Source organism: Pleurodeles waltl, chromosome 4_1, assembly GCF_031143425.1.
Source record: "Pleurodeles waltl isolate 20211129_DDA chromosome 4_1, aPleWal1.hap1.20221129, whole genome shotgun sequence".
In the NCBI taxonomy this organism is placed as follows: Eukaryota; Metazoa; Chordata; class Amphibia; order Caudata; family Salamandridae; genus Pleurodeles; species Pleurodeles waltl.
In genome coordinates, this window is record NC_090442.1 from 153322767 (window position 1) to 153339500 (window position 16734).

A 16734-nucleotide genomic window follows, 5' to 3' on the forward strand; every position below is an offset into this window, starting at 1 on the left:
CATTTCTTGATGCAAAACCATCCATACTACATGACCCTTGTCTTTTAAAAGACAGGAGTCATACCCACCACCCCAATGGCCAGCACAGGGGACAAGGGTCCCCCGGGCATGGCCATTGCACCCAGTGCCATGTAGGGGAACCCATTTCAGGGCCCCCAATGGCACTTTAAAAAAAGTTTGAAAATACTTATCTCTATTTACCTATAAGTACCTGGGATGGGGTCCCCCATCCTGTGGTGTTCCTCTGGTGTGGGTGTTCCTGGGGTTTGGGGAGGGTACCTGTGGGCTCTTTCCATGGTGTTAGACCATGGAAATGGGTCCACAGGAACCCTAACGCCTGCCCTGACCCAGGCGCTAAATAATGGCGCTAAGCAGGCTTAGCACCATAATTTAGGCCCGCCTCCCCCGCACCATTTTTGCATGGGAGGAATAATAAGGCACTAGGGCCTTAGAGTCATTTTTGGGATGGGAACTCCTACCTTGCATCTCATTGACACAAGGTAGGTTCACGCATCCAAAAAATGACTTTACCTCCATTATTTTGGCACTAGACTAGTCTAGCGCCAAAATATAAGTATGTAGTTAGGTTTGTGCTGAATTAGCGTAAAAAAATAAATGATGCTAATTCAGCGCAAACAGAGTATACATCTGGGCCTTGGTCCCTAATTAGGCCTGGTGTTAACAAAGAGATTCTGTTTTTATTACACTTCTGTAGGAAGTTGGCTCTGTATGTACTATTTCAAAGTAAGAAATAGCATGCACAGAGTCCAAGGGTTACCCTTAGAGGTAAGATAGTGGCAAAAAGAGATAATTCTAATGCTCTATTTTGTGGTAGTGTGGTCGAGCATAGGCTTATCAGAGGGTAGTGTTAAGCATTTGTTGTACACACACACAGGCAATAAATGAGCAACACACACTCAAAGACAATTCCAGGCCAATAGGTTTTTGTATATCAAAATATATTTTCTTAGTTTATTTTAAGAACCACAGGTTCAAGATTTACAATCAATACTTCAAATGAAAGGTACTTCACTCAGGTATCATAGGAACTTTGAATCAGCAAAATAGCATGTACAGTTTTGGCAAAAATGGCAATAAGCTATTTTAAAACTAGACCGTGCAAATTTCAACAGTTCCTGGGGGAGGTAAGTGTTTGTTAGTTCTGCAGGTAAGTAAACCACCTACAGGTTTCAAAGTTGGGTCCGAGGTAGCCCACCGTTGGGGGTTCAGGGCAACCCCAAAGTTACCACACCAGCAGCTCAGGTCCGGTCAGGTGCAGAGGTCAAAGTGGTGCCCAAAACGCATAGGCTTCAATGGAGAAGGGGGTGCCCCGGTTCCAGTCTGCCAGCAGGTAGGTATCCGCGACTTCGGAGGGCAGACCAGGGGGGTTTTGTAGGGCACTGGGGGGGACACAAGTCAGCACAAAAAGTACACCCCCAGCGGCACGGGGCGGCCGGGTGCAGTGTGCAAACAGGCGTCAGGTTTGCAATGGAGTTCAATGGGAGACCCAGGGGTCTCTTCAGCGAAGGAGGCAGGCAAGGGGGCGGGGGCTCCTCGGGTAGCCACCACCTGGGCAAGGGAGAGGGCCACCTGGGGGTCACTTCTGCACTGGAAGTCGGAACCTTCAGGTCCTGGGGGCTGCGGGTGCACTGTCTTTACCAGGCGTTAGGTTCTTAGAAGGAGGCAGTTGCGGTCAGGGGAGCCTCTGGATTCCCTCTGCAGGCGTCACTGGGGGGGCCCAGGGGGGTCAACTCTGGCTACTCACAGGGTCGCAGTCGCCGGGGAGTCCTCCCTGTAGTGTTAGTTCTCCATAGGTCGAGCCGGGGGCGTAGGGTGCAGAGTGGAAAGTCTCACTCTTCCAGCGGGAAACGTGCTTTCCTTTCAAAGTTGTTTCTTTGTTGCAAAGTTGTTTCTTCTTTGGAGCAGACCCGCTGTCCTCGGGAGTTCTTGGTCCTTTTAGATGCAGGGTAGTCCTCTGAGGCTTCAGAGGTCGTTGGACCCTGGCGGACGCGTCGCTGTTGTAGTTTTTCTTGAAGTGGGGAGACGGGCCGGTAGGGCTGGGGCCAAAGCAGTTGGTGTCTCCGTCTTCTCTGCAGGGCTTTCAGGTCAGCAGTCTTTCTTCGTCTTCAGGTTGCAGGAATCTCTCTTGCTAGGTTCTGGGAGCCCCTAAATACTCAATTTAGGGGTGTGTTTAGGTCTGGGGGGTCAGTAGCCATTGGCTACTAGCCTTGAGGGTGGCTACACCCTCTTTGTGCCTCCTCCCTGAGGGGAGGGGGGCACATCCCTAATTCTATTGGGGGAATCCTCCATCTGCAAGATGGAGGATTTCTAAAAGTCAGAGTCACCTCAACTCAGGACACCTTTGGGGTTGTCCTGACTGGCCAGTGACTCCTCCTTGTTTTTCTCATTATCTCCCCCTCCCTTGCCGCCAAAAGTGGGGCTGTGGCAGGAGGAGGTGGGCATCTCCACTAGCTGGAGTGCCCTGTGGCGCTGTAACAAAGGGGGTGAGCCTTCGAGGCTCACCGCCAGGTGTTACAGTTCCTGCAGGGGGAGGTGAGAAGCACCTCCACCCAGTGCAGGCTTTGTTACTAGCCACAGAGTGACAAAGGCACTCTCTCCCCATGTGGCCAGCAACATGTCTGGTGTGTGGCAGACTGGCAAAACTAGTCAGCCCACACTGGAAGTCGGGTATGTTTTCAGGGGGCATCTCTAAGATGCCCTCTGGGGTATATTTCACAATAAAATGTACACTGGCATCAGTGTGCATTTATTGTGCTGAGAAGTTTGATACCAAACTTCCCAGTTTTCAGTGTAGCCATTATGGTGCTGTGGAGTTCGTGTTTGACAGACTCCCAGACCATATACTCTTATGGCTACCCTGCACTTACAATGTCTAAGGTTTTGCTTAGACACTCTAGGGGCATAGTGCTCATGCACCTATGCCCTCACCTATGGTATAGTGCACCCTGCCTTAGGGCTGTAAGGCCTGCTAGAGGGGTGACTTACCTATGCCATAGGCAGTGTGAGGTTGGCATGGCACTCTGAGGGGAGTGCCATGTCGACTTAGTCATTTTCTCCCCACCAGCACACACAAGCTGGCAAGCAGTATGTCTGTGCTGAGTGAGGGGGCCCCAGGGTGGCATAAGACATGCTGCAGCCCTTAGAGACCTTCCCTGGCATCAGGGCCCTTGGAACCAGGGGTACCAGTTACAAGGGACTTACCTGGATGCCAGGGTGTGCCAATTGTAGAAACAAAGGTACAGTTTTAAGGAAAGAACACTGGTGCTGGGGCCTGGTTAGCAGGCCTCAGCACACTTTCAAATCATAACTTGGCATCATCAAAGGCAAAACGTCAGGGGGTAACCATGCCAAGGAGGCATTTCCTTACAACTTCTATTTCTCTCTCTATCTATTGGCTGGCTTTACTGTGAGTGATCACATTCTACTCTTTCACAATGAGCATATTGGCACACAAAGTAGTTTTGTTCATTGCCAGGAACTACTGTGGCATAATGAAACTGGAGGAGCCCCCTGCAGCGAACATGGAGGCCCCCCCCCCCTCTTCAGACTCGCACAAGGCAGGGGCTGAGGGGGCACCCTGGAGGGGGGCTTCAGGGTGCTTTGATACGCCACTAGTGACAGTGTGTGGTTTTTGGGACCCAAAAAACTTTTTTACTTTTTGCCAGTGTTTGTTACAATGGTGAGGGCCTGGCAGTTTCCACAACAATAAAGAGTTACAAATCCGATGTCAAAGCAAGACACATATTGACAAAACCAAAAGACTCACAAGAAATGTCATATCTGTTGGCTTTGCCAGTGCTTGTTTATTTTCATGCGTCACATAATCTTGTTGAAAATGGTTCCACTGATTTTTCTTTAGGAATATTTTATGAAATACTAGCATGAATCAACACATTTTACTAAATGACGCTTCAAAGAAATAGCACCTAAAATGTCATACTAGCGAAACGTTCTTTTTCTCTGTTTGCTTTTTTTTCTGAACATTTTATTTTGAAAGCAAAGAATCATCACTGTTGCTTACAAGGTTCTACAAACATTTGCATCTAGTCAACATTCTGGGAGCGTAATACTTAGCCTCATATTGTTCAACTTTTCAAATGTGTGGACACTTTTTTTTTCCTGGAACCACTGTCAGTGGTGCAGTGTGACCTTAAAATGTTTATTTACAGCACATCACCCTAATATTGAAGGCTTTTCATTAGTAAACCATAAATACAAGTTCGATCAGCATTAACCTATAGATGCACATATTACCTCAACTGCAGACAGTTCCCTTCTCTGTAAACTGGCAGCCAAAGGGTTTGTGCTGCAGGGGGTTGGGCCTACTTGTCACAAAGACAAAATAACTTCTTGCCCTTTACCCCAAAACAATATGTCCCGGGCGTCGGGTGACAGGAATTCCACATCCCTGATGAAAGAAAAGGGATCAAACAGCCAACATGATTATACATCTGTATACAGAGCTTCAAACCATTAGGTGTTTTGCAATCAAACATGAGGACATATTTGGTTTCCAACTGTCTCAGGGTCCTCTCTCTGTCTCCTCCGCTTTGGGGTTTTGCACTGCATCAGTCACAAAATAATGCAATTGATTCACGTCCTGATTATACTTCACTGTAAAATGTCTTGCCACTAGGTAAATGTGATCATTGTTTTTGATGGCCCTCGTGCTGCAGCACACATGTGTACTTGTAGCGTTGTGCTGCCTACATATTTCAGATTGCTACTACATGATACAATGTAGACCAGAAACTCTGTCTTACAGTTGAATGAACCTTTGATTTTATAAGGTTCTTTGTAAACATCTGCGGCTGCCCTGATATGTTCAAGCCAGGTTCTGTGACTCTTTACCTCTGGACTACTCTTTATCAGAATATCCCTCATCGAGTACGCTCTGTGGTTTGTAATTGAAGGGTTTCTAGGAACCTCAGGACCTAATAATGGATCAGCCCTAATGACATGCCAATGCTTGACGGTTAATGCCCTCAGTGCCTTCTCTTGGTTACTGTATGAAGTGATCAATCTAACTCCTTGAGTACTTCATATTTTGTTACTTTTGGCAAACAGGACTGAGTCCCTTTTTCTTTTGTTAACTGTCCTTTGCACTTGTTCCAAAAGTACTTGATCTCAGCCCTACTCTCTAAATGTAGGTATCATTTATTGTTGACATGCAAGTGTGTCCTCCTCCCTACTACATTTCCTCCTAGCACGTAACAGTTTCCCATATGGGATAGTGTTTTTTAAGTGCTGATCAACTAGAGGCATGCAGGAGAGAGAGAGAAAGAGAGAGAGAATGTATATATATATTTTCACTGAAAAAAACAAAGGTTACAGGGACTTTATAGTTAGGTTCAGATTTTACATACACACAGCATTAGAAATTCAGCTGTCATAGTTAGTAATTCCAAGTAACTATAACTCGTGCCCTAAGGTAACTCACGCCCCCGCCATGCACAGTTTTCTCATCAATAATTTTACTACAGATGTTACAGAGATGTTATCAATGTCATAGAAGATGTCATGGGGGATGTAATACCTGGGGTAATAAGCACTGCATGGCGAGGGCACAAGTTATAGTTACCTTAGGCCACGAGTTATAGTTACTTGAAATAACTATAACTATAACAGCTGAATTACATTTCTATAGTTTTGTGTGTATAAAATCTGATCAAAACTATAATGTCCCTGTAACCTTAGTTATTTAGTGGATATGTAAGGATTTTTTAAAGTCGATTTCCTAACTATAACATCCCTGTAACCTGTGTTTTTCTCATTGAATTTTTAGTTTTTTTTCAACATTAAGTAAGGTGCCCTTCACATTGTACATTGGGGGTTGGGGGGGGGAGGGAAGGTTGGATGCACGGCCTGGCCTAGCATTGTGCTGCCCCTCCCTGAAATTGCAGCTCCTTGCCCCCCCCCCTCTTCCTTGCCATCCATTGTCCAACTCCATGCCCCTGCTCTCTCATTACAGTCCTGTGTGGCCGTTGTTCTGCCACTGCCCTTCCGACCTGCCTGACAGTTAGCTTGTTACCCCATCCACCTCCTCTCTACCCTTTTTTGTCCGAGTCCATGCACCAGCACCTTCTCCTTCATGCCCTGCATGGTCTGATGGGCTGCCACTGCCCTCCATTTAGCTTGTTATCCCTGCCCACTCCTCCTGCCCTCTGTTGCCCAGCTCTATGCCCCATCATTGCCCTTTTGCTTAGCCTCTGTGCTTAGCTTGCTGCCCCTACACTCTTTCTCCTTTTCCCCTGAGGTCTTTGAACTTGCTCTTGCTCCCTCCTTCTTGCCCACCACGTTCCATGGACCTGCCACTGCCCTCCTACCTACTCTGAGTGTTCTGTTGAGCTGCCACTGCCCCTCCCATCTGCCTAGCATGGTCACATGGCTGCCACCTGTCCCTGGCATCTTCACCCTGCCTGTCCGAGTTCCATGCCCCTATCCATTCCTTCCTATCCCCCATGGTCCATTTTGCTGCCACTCCCTTCTGCCCTCTATGCTTTGTTGTGTTGCAACTGCCCCTCCTGCCTGCCCTGCATGGTCTGCTGTGAAGCCCCTTCCCCTGCCCTCTCTTGTCTATTTCCAGCCTCTACCTCTCCCTTTAGTTCTCCATGGTCTTTGTGAATGCCCCTGCCCCCTCCCTCTTACTCACCATTGTCGTTGTGCTTCCACTAACCCTCTTGCTTGCCTCCTTCCCTGTGTGTATGCCATTGTAGTCTCACTGTTGCCCTCCATGGTGTATTGTGCTTCCAATGCCCATCCTGCCTGCCCTTCATTGTCAGCTTACTGCTCCTGCCCCCTTTCCTCCTGCCCTCCATTTTCATGTGCAGGCCCCTAGCCCCTCTGTCCTGCCTTGTCTGGTCTGTTGTCACGCCTCTACACCCTCCCTCCTGCCCTTCATGGTCCATTATGCTGCAACTGCCCCTCCTGTCTGTCCAGTATGGTCAGCTTGCTGCCCTTGCCTCTTTCTCCTCTGCTCTCAGTTATCCATGTGCGTGGCCCTTTCTTCTCCCTATTGTTTTCCATGGTCTGTGGTGCTGCACTGCTGTCCTGCTTGCCCTGTGTGGTGTACTGTGCTCTGACATCTGCCTAGTAACGTCAGTTTGGTGCCCTTGCTCATCTCCCTCCTGCCCTCTGTTATCCAAGTCCATGTCCCTACCCCATTTCTCCCTCCCGCCGATATCCAAAGTACCATACTTGTCAACATTTCGAACTTGGTATGAGGTAGATCTTGGGGGGAAAAAAACAGAGAATTGATTTTCCCCATTGACTTATATTGAAAAAGAGGAGAATTTAGGCAGAAGGCAGATAAAATAAAGCTCTATTGGGCTTAAAAAACTGGTAGTCCCCTGCCTGAATCAGGTCTTTTGGTGTGTTTGGTTGTACTGTCACTGCTTCTTCCTTCTGCCCTTAATGGTCTGTTATGTTTTTTTGCCAGACCCTCTCTTGCCTGTACTGCATGGTTGGTTCATTGCACCGCCCCCTTTCCCCTGCCCTCCATGGTCCTTTGTCTTGCCACTGACCCTCCTGTCTGCCCACCATGCTCAACTTGTTGCCTCTGCACCCTCCTCCCTACCTTCAATTTTCCGAATCCGTGCCCTTGACCTCTGCATTCTAATGAACAACTAGATTGCTAACATTCTATATTTGTTACAAAAGAGTGGCAAGTCTGACGACATCTTGATGTAATCAAAACTGTGATACCTAAAATATTTCTTTTAGAAATTATAAAAATGAGAGGATCATATTTTCTGAGTTTTAAATGATTTGCTGTCCTTATGTTTTGTATCCAGTTGATCACTTGATAAGATGTTAAAATTAGGTGAAAGGATTTTGCAATGCGGCCATAGCTGCAGACTTTGCAACTGGGGAGCCAGGTTCGAGTTTCCGCATCAGCTCAACATCCCATGATTCTGGACAGATCACTTAATCTCCTCATGACTGAAACCCAAAATGAATGTGTCCTCGTGTAATGTAACTGATTCTCATGTAAAGCACTCCAATACCTTCGGGTGAAGTCTGAGCTATATAAAACTGCAAAAAACAAAGAAACTTATTGTTTTGCACACTTATGCTATTGGGCTATACTTGGGCTACATTTAGGTGATATTTGTGCAACACTTGGGCTCTCTTTTTTTCTCTGGTCGCCATCTTGGGAGACTTATTTGTTATGAAGCTCCCTAATTTCCTACAGTATTTGATGCAGTATCCTCAGTAGAAAATGCTACCAGTTTTCCACTTTGATTCCATCAAGATGCCATTTAGATGTGCCACACTTTGCTAACATTCTGAATTGGTGCCCAATCTGGTTGCTCTTTAGAATAGTCTAGTAAAACTGCTAATTACCAGGGAGTTAACTGGCAGTCTGCTGCTGGTGTTGAAAGTGCATGTTTCAGTCTGCACATCAGAATGTTTTAATGTAATAGAAGGAGAAGATATTTGAGAACTCACATAAAACATGTCCTAATGTTTCTCTCTACAGCATTAGCCATAATTTCTATGACAAAATGAATCCCCTAATTTTTTCGTTTCTAAATTTACTTTTACCAGTTTGATTCAATCAAGATGGCTTCAGTTGTGACACACTTTTGTCATAAGTAAGGCTGTTAGCGCTCTAGTTATTCTTTAGAACACTCTGGGAGGCTGCAGTAGAACACAAGGGAATCAACTGACAGGCGGCACCTGTTGGAAGTACATGTTATAGTGTAAATGTCAGACTTCATTCTCATACGGCTGAGAAAGATAGTGTGAATTTACATAAAACATGCACTCATTTTAGCTTCCGGAGCACTTCCATAACTTCTATGGGAAAATCATGAGAAAACAGTTTTCTCTCAACATGATTCATGAAATCCCAGCTGAAGGCTTTTTCACAGGATGAAATCATCTTAGAACAGACCACAATTCCTACAGTTAGTGTGGTACCATTAACAAATGATTTATTTTGTAACTAAAATCTGTTATCACCCTTTATATGTTCTACTTTTTGTTACCCTCAAAACCTGCCATTAACTACATTGCATTTCAATTTGGTGCTATCATGTATATTGGTCCCAAGATAACTGCCATCACGTTCTGGTTGAAGTACTGACAGCCAATCAGATCTCACCATGAGATCTGTCCTTAGTCTCTGCCCAGATATCTATATTTCTTTTTCCTTTATGAACTCTGAAACTACTGGACAGATTTATACCACATAACAAAAAACATGGCCTGCGCACCAAGATCTAGCCTTCTGCCAAATTTGGTGTAATTCCGTTCAATGGTTTGGGCTCTAGTCCTGTTTAAAGACCATCTGGAAAAATGAATGGGAAAAATATGTCCTGGGACCCCCCTTTTTTTCGGTCCTTGCTTGATGGATCACCCCAAAACTTTCGGGACAGCAGCTGAACCAACAGTGTATTCGTTCTCAAATTTTCGTGATGAGTCGTCAAGTGGCGCCAAAGTTATTGGCAAAACAACAAATGCTTTTTCTATAGAAACATAGTCGTAACTATAACTACCTACTGGCGCTCGCCAGTAGGATGGATGGGGATATGGATATATATATGTATGCCAATGATTCTTGTTGCACTTTGAAAATTCGAGTGTTATCCTTCAAGCGGGGTGAGAAAAACAGGGGTGGGGGGGGCTCAGAAAACATGCGTTTCCCATGTTAATTCCCATAGGAGTTTTAAACATGACTACAGCCCGGACTACTGGAAGGAATTACACCAAATTTGTCGGAAAGCTAGATTTTGTTCCGTAGGTTGTGCTTTTGGTTATTTGGTGTAAATCTTTTCAGTAGTTTTTGAGATATTAAAGGGAAAATAAATTTGTATATCTAGGGCCCCCGTTCCATCGTGACAAATTCGCAGGGATTGCGGCATAGTCCTGAATGCACACACCACCAGGAATGCTGTGGTTGGCTAGCCCCAACCTGACCAGAAAGTTACAGCTGCCATTTTATGTTATGGAACACGGTCCCCGGGGCAGAAAATAAAAAGTGGCAAAAGGTGTTAGGGTGGAGGTAGCCAGAGGTGTAATGTAGGGGTCTTTGAGGGTCAAATTATGACCTTTTTTTCATGACGCTCGATATTCGCGAGTACGTCACACCCCCTTTGTAACATCGAGACAAGTTCACAAATATCAATTACGATGAACACGTAAGTAAAAAAACTCACATAGTCATTCATACACTAATTGATAGACTCACATGCCCACTTTCAGACCCACTCAGACACTCACGCACCCACTCACAGATACAGGCGTTGTGGCGAACCCCCACCTTGCATGACTGAAGGGCGTGCCTGGCATAAAGTTGGGTGGTTGTAGTGGTTGGCTGCAGGGGCTGGCCACAGTCCAGGCCCTGCGCCAACCCCTGCCACGCACGACCTTCAGCCATGGGCAGCGCAGGGTTGGGTGGTTACAAGGGCTTGGTCGAAGGCCAGGCCCTGCAGTTTACCCCACACACACGGTCTTCAATCGTGCGTGGCATGGAGTTGGGTGGTCATAAGGGCTTGGGTGCTGTGGCCAGGCCCTACTGCAGTGGTTGAATTAACGTATAGTAAGTAAAATTAGTTTAGGTTTAAAAAACATAGAAATTCACTACAAAAACAAACAAAGGTTACGGGGACGTTACAGTTAGGAGATAGAATAAAAAAAAATTAAAAAAAGAAATTCACTGAAAAAAACAAAGGTTACAGGGTCGTTATAGTTAGGTTCTGAATTTATTCGTACGAAACCATAGAATTTCAGCAGTTATAGTTAGTTATTTGAAGAGTCTATAACTCACGCCCTAAGGTAACTATAACTCGTGCCTTCCCCATGCATAGCTAATTACTCCACATAGTATATCATTGATGACACCTTCTATGGCATAGATGATATTATCACTACAACATTTGCTATAAAATTATTGATGAGGAAACTGTGTGTGGCGAGGGCACAAGTTATACTTACCTTAGGGCACTTTTTTGCCCTGGGGGTCCCAACACCAGAGCTAAGGGGTCAGGGTGTCCCTACCCTTGCCCCTTTTCTCATTTTTAGTTTAGGTTGAGCTCGCAAGCGCTTTTCTACCTGTTGTAAGTATTCTGTGGGCTTTTAACCTCGCCCATTCCCACACCTATCACTATTTTCATTGTTTTGGCCTCTAGGGGCCATTCTGAGCATTACAGTCTAATGCCAAAAGTTTATTTCTGATAAAGGTTTCATTGGGTTTACATGATAATTGTGTTGTTTTATTAATCTCTCCTTATAGCAATTATGACCATGATGCAGGCCAACCTAACATTCTTATTACACTATGACTGTTTGAACACTCTTGGAATGTTTGGTGTTTGGGTGACCATTCTAGTTTATTTCTCTCATTACTTGTCCTTGTGCCTTTTGGGTGGGGGGTGGGGAAGGGGGTGGGGGGTGGGTGTGTTGTGTTATCCAGCCAGCAACTCTGATGGTGGTGGGGGGGGGGCGTTGAAAGTGGTATTTTAGTGGAATTTGAATGGTTGACCAGTTTATGCGGCAAGAAAAGTCCATTTATGTATTTACAATGCCAGTAGCTCTAACTCAAGCAAATGACCTATTGCATTGCAAATGCTTGTTTATCTTTTTTTCTGTTACTCAGCTGAGGCCGAGTCCCAAGATGGCTACCAACACTTCCTCATTGAAGTTTTGTCATCCAATCAGAACTCTGCAGATCTCTGCATGAGCTCGTTATTATTCGCGAATCCTTTGTATCTCTAGATAATCTACATTTCTTTTTCTTTTAAAAACTACTGAATGGATTTACACCAAATAACAAAAAACACAGCATTCCGGGATGCAGTCTTGTCTAAAATCCCTATAAGAATTAAAATACAAGAGACAATTTTTTTTGCCCCCCCTTTTCTCGGCCCCCGCTTGATGGTTCACCCCGAAACTTCCCATGTACAGCAAGATTCTCAGGAACACTTTTAAAAAAATTTTTCAAGAAGGTTAGTCAAACGGCACCACAGATATAGGCTAGTCAAATAACAACTTTTCAATGGAAACATGCTCCTAACTATAACTACGCCAGTAGGTAATATATTCATTAAAAAAAGCAAAGGTTCAAGTAACGTTATAGTAAGGTGAATAGGTTAGTGACAAAATTAACGTTGTGAACTAAAAAAACACAGAAATTCACCAGTTATAGTTAGCAGAGCTGACAATCACTTGTGCCCCCTACAGCCACTGCTTATAACTTCTCATATTAGATCAGTCATCACATGCTCAATGACATCATTTATTACATCACTGATGACATCTCAAATTACATCAGTGACGACATCACTGATGCCACCATCCCATGAGAGTGTAAGTTTTTTTTATAATTGAAATAGTGATGGGTAGGTACCATATAACTATTATACCTAATGCTGTATAGCCTGTGTCTCGCTAACGGGCGTAAGTGTTTACAAAATGCATGTTCTTCTAATGCATCATAGGTGTGTAGAGATGCTGATCACATTATAAATCTTTCTATTGAAGAGTAACTGTGTGCAGATGACAGTTAAAGATGTAAGTCCAGTACGTTCCACACAAGTTTTTTAGTTCTTCAGAAAAAGTTTAAACAGGGTAACTATTCTACATAGTAGATGCTAAGTATTGTAAGCAGCCTTGAGTGATTAGACGGAATTTTCTCAGCATGACAATTTCTACCTAACATAGAGGACTTATGCACCAGGTACTGACCTACGTACATATGCTTCCATTTCTTCAGAAGATGGGCTATCTGTAATGTTTTCGCCACATATGAAGGGTGTAGGTAGCATAATCATTGGCAACTTCAGACCTTGATTATTTCAAACAAATAGTGTCTTTTTGTGACAGTTGTTGCATAGCGCGTACACTATTCTTGGTAGAAACTTTTTAATACTCTGTGATGTATTTCTCATGAGGGTTTCACTGTCTGCAAACAGTGTGGTACAGAATAAACTAGTTCCATAGAGTAAACACTGTTTACAGTACCCACTGTTTCTACTCATATCAGCTTCATTTCTCAATGTAAGTTCCGTGACTATGAGGGGTTTGATGCAGATAAAAGCTGTCCACAGTAGGTCATTCATTTTGGAACAGATGTTGAGTATCCTGAGCAACTTGGCTTTCTCTGAACAGTTGAATACATATTGAACACCATGTGCACTGAGGGTTTCCCATATATCTGTGGTTGATTGTTGATATAAAGTAGGCTACCTGTGAAGTGTATGGTATAGGGTGAATGTTGCACATAACACATGCTTACTACACCTAAGGGACTTGTATCTGTGATGGAATTAATGATGCTTTATATTATTCTGAATTCTTTTCTACTTACTTTTAGGCCTCTAATGCCATACTAGTATGAACACTAATGTGTACAAAATAAGTTTGGATAATATATATATTTGGCATCGTTAGATGTTGATCTGTAAAGAGGGGGTCAAAAAACGTGTGTTTCCCATGTTAATTCCCATAGGAGCTTTGAACACAACTACAGCCCAAACCACTGGATGGAACTGCACCAAATTTGGCAGAAAGCTAGCTTTTGATATGCAGATTACACTTTTGGCTATTTGGTGTAAATCTGTTCAGTAGTTTTTGAGATATTTGAGGGAAAATAAATGTGTTTATCTGAGGTCGCAAATTCTTTGTGACGACTTCACAAAGAATAAGAGCTCGTGCAGGGAAATGCACAGCTCTTATTGGCTGCCAACACTTCAACCAGGAAGTGTTAGAAGCCATCTTGGGACTCTGCTCCAGCCGCGTCCCAGAAAAAAAGTTAAATAAAAAGAAAAAGGGCCCAGGTAGGGACACCCTGACCCCTTAGCTCTGGTGCTGAGGTCTCAGAGGGACCCCGCCACAGCAAAAAAACACTTTAAAAAAAATAATAATAATTGATCGAATTTGATGTTGAGAATTTGCTGTAACAATTAAAAAAACAAGCACAATCTTCTGCACTTGTTTGATTAAAGCCCCCCGGTGGGCCAGGTCCTGAGGCCACATTTAAAAGAAAGGAGGGGGCACATGGGTCCCACCTTCTAGGCTTATTCCTGCCAAAGGGACCGCTACCTCCCTGGGGCTTTCTTTCATAATATGCAGGGCCTGCGCTGCCCCCCTGTATCCCAGGGACTACTCCCTTCCTGGGGCACAATGTATTTATTATGTGGAGGGGCCGCGCAGCCCCCCCCCCCCGGCAGCGCCGGAGACCACCACCTCCCCGGGGCAATTTATTTATAAGAAGGGGGGGACTGTGCGCCTCCAGCAACCCTGGGGACCGCAACCTCCTCAGGGCTGATTACAAAATTAATGAAGGGGGTCCATTGTTGACCCCCCGCCCCGGGGACCACCACATCCCGAGGGCTATTTTTGGAGGGGGCGTGGCCTCCCTTGTGGAGCCTATAATGCCCGTGGGGACTGCCACCCCTAGGGCCGGCTCCTGCTAGGGACATAGCTGTTTGCTCTGACTTAGCAGAAGCTTCGACAGCTGCTGCCGAACAAGAGCAAGCACTCCGCTCCCAGCAAGCAAGAGCTATCCAAAAAGCTCTCATTTGCTGCGAGCGGAGGTTTCTTCTGTTCCCCTGCTCGCAAAAGTGCGGGCAGGGAAGCAGAGGAGTCAATTGCTTTTGCAGGCAGGGAGCTGCATGTTTATCAGCTCCATATTTGCAAAAGCAATTCCGGCTCCCGCAGGAGGCAGGGAGCAGGCTGAGACCGCGGGGGCCTTCAGGCTCCCCCCGTGTCTCCATTGCACACCTGGTGCCCTATGTGGTACCCAAGACAGATGGCCGGGGTATGGGGTCCCGTGGGCCAAGATCGGCCCAGAGGGAGGGGCCCCCCTCCCCAGAAACAAATTAAATATTCGAAGGCCTGGCCCAAGGTGATGGGGTCCCCCAGGCCGAAATCGGCCGATGAGGGGAGGCAATACGTGCCCCCCTGTCGGAAAAAAATAAATATTAAAAAGCCAGACCCTGGAGGATGGGGTCCCCAGGTCCGAAATTGGCCGGTAGAGGAGGACCACGCAGCCCCCCCTCATGGAATTGTAATGTGCCCCGGAGGATGGGGTCCGCGGTGCTAAAATCGGCCACCATCCCCCCACAGTAGACATTTACCCAAGGAGGTAGCACTTACTAAATAATGAGTAGAAAGTGCTCCAGTTGGATGGTCATTTTGTGCAGACTGTGGATAAACGAGTAGGTGAGCTTCCCTTCCAGCCAAGATGCTAATTTCACAGAAATTAAACCTCAACAGGAAGCACTTACAAATATAAGGTAGTAGGTGCTCCAGTTGAAGCTCCACTTCTGGAAAGGGCAAATGATCTTAACTCCTGGGCTTGGCGAAGGCAAAACAAGTGTGTTTACTCCGGGATTCTATATTAAAAAACAATCTGAAATCCTTCATGGAGGTGAATGCATCTTTCATCTATTGGAGTGCAATCAGACACTCGCATTCACTCGCACACCAAGACAGACACCGTCACAGCCAGTCTCACACCAAGACACACCCATTCTCACACCCAGAGAGACAGGTCCTGCGGCCAACTCCAGCTGTGCATGTCCAAAGGCCGCGCGCAGCGTGGCATTGGGTGGTTAAGGGGGTTGGCAACAAGGACTGTCCGCAGGTCAGACCCAGCGGCCAACCCCTGCCACGCAGGATCTAAAGCTGTGCGTGGTGCGGTGTTGTGCGGTTATAGGAAGTTGGCCAACCCCTCCCCCCCCGCACACGGCTGTGGTTGGATTAATGTTTAGTAATGAAAACTACTTTACATTTAAAAATATGCATATTAGCTACTAGGTAGTGACAGTTGGGACCTAGTTACAGTTAGGACCTAGGTTCTATAGGAAAGCGTTTTTTGTTTTGCTAATAACTTTGGCACTGTTTGACGAATCTTCGCGAAATGTTCAAAACTAGTGTACTGGTCAGTTTAGCTGCTGTCTGCCAAGGGTGATTCTTCAAGCGGGGGCCAAAAAAAGGAGGGGTGAGGGGCAAAACAGGTTTTCATTTTCCTCATGCACTTTCCCATAGCGATTTTAGACACAACTATAGCCCGAACCGCTGAAAGGAATTACACCAAGTTTGGCACAGAGCTAAATCTTGGTCCAGAAAGATCTCCTTTTGTAAGATGGTGTAAATCTGTTCAGTAGTTTAGAGTTAATAAAGAAAAAAATATGTATGTGTATCTATAGATGCGGATCCACCATGGCAGAAACTGCGGATCCACGATCCAACAGCAATGCCATGATTGGCTGACTGCAACCTGACAGGACAATTGTGGCCGCCATTTTGTATATCAACACTCGATCTGGGGAAGGAGGGGGATAAAGATGAAATAGGATATAAGGGGTCAGGATAGAGGTATCCTGACCCCATAGGACTTATGGAGAGGTCTGTGAGTGACACCTCATGGGCAAGAAATAACCCAAAAATATTTTTGGGGGCGATTGAGGACCCACAGATTTTTTAGGGTGCTCAGCAAGGCCCCCAGTGTGAATCCGTGATAGATCTTCAAATCCACAGCCCAATTAAAAATAAAATACACCCACTCACAGACTCACTCACACACCCATGCACACACTTACACATCCACTCACACACCCACAATTCACCAGACCCACTCAGCCACTCACACACCCACTAATAGAACCAGAAAACCACTCGCACACCCACTCACAGCCCCACACAGCCACTCACACATGCACTCACAGACCCACTCATACACACACACACACACACACACACCCA

General features: G+C 45.6%; 1 protein-coding gene across 5 annotated transcripts in view; it reads left to right on the forward strand.

Annotated features, from left to right (window-relative positions):
• WDR91 (WD repeat domain 91) overlaps nt 1-16734 on the forward strand; it is a 178295-nt gene that overhangs the window by 106859 nt on the left and 54702 nt on the right. The gene's annotated exons all lie outside the window — the stretch shown is intronic.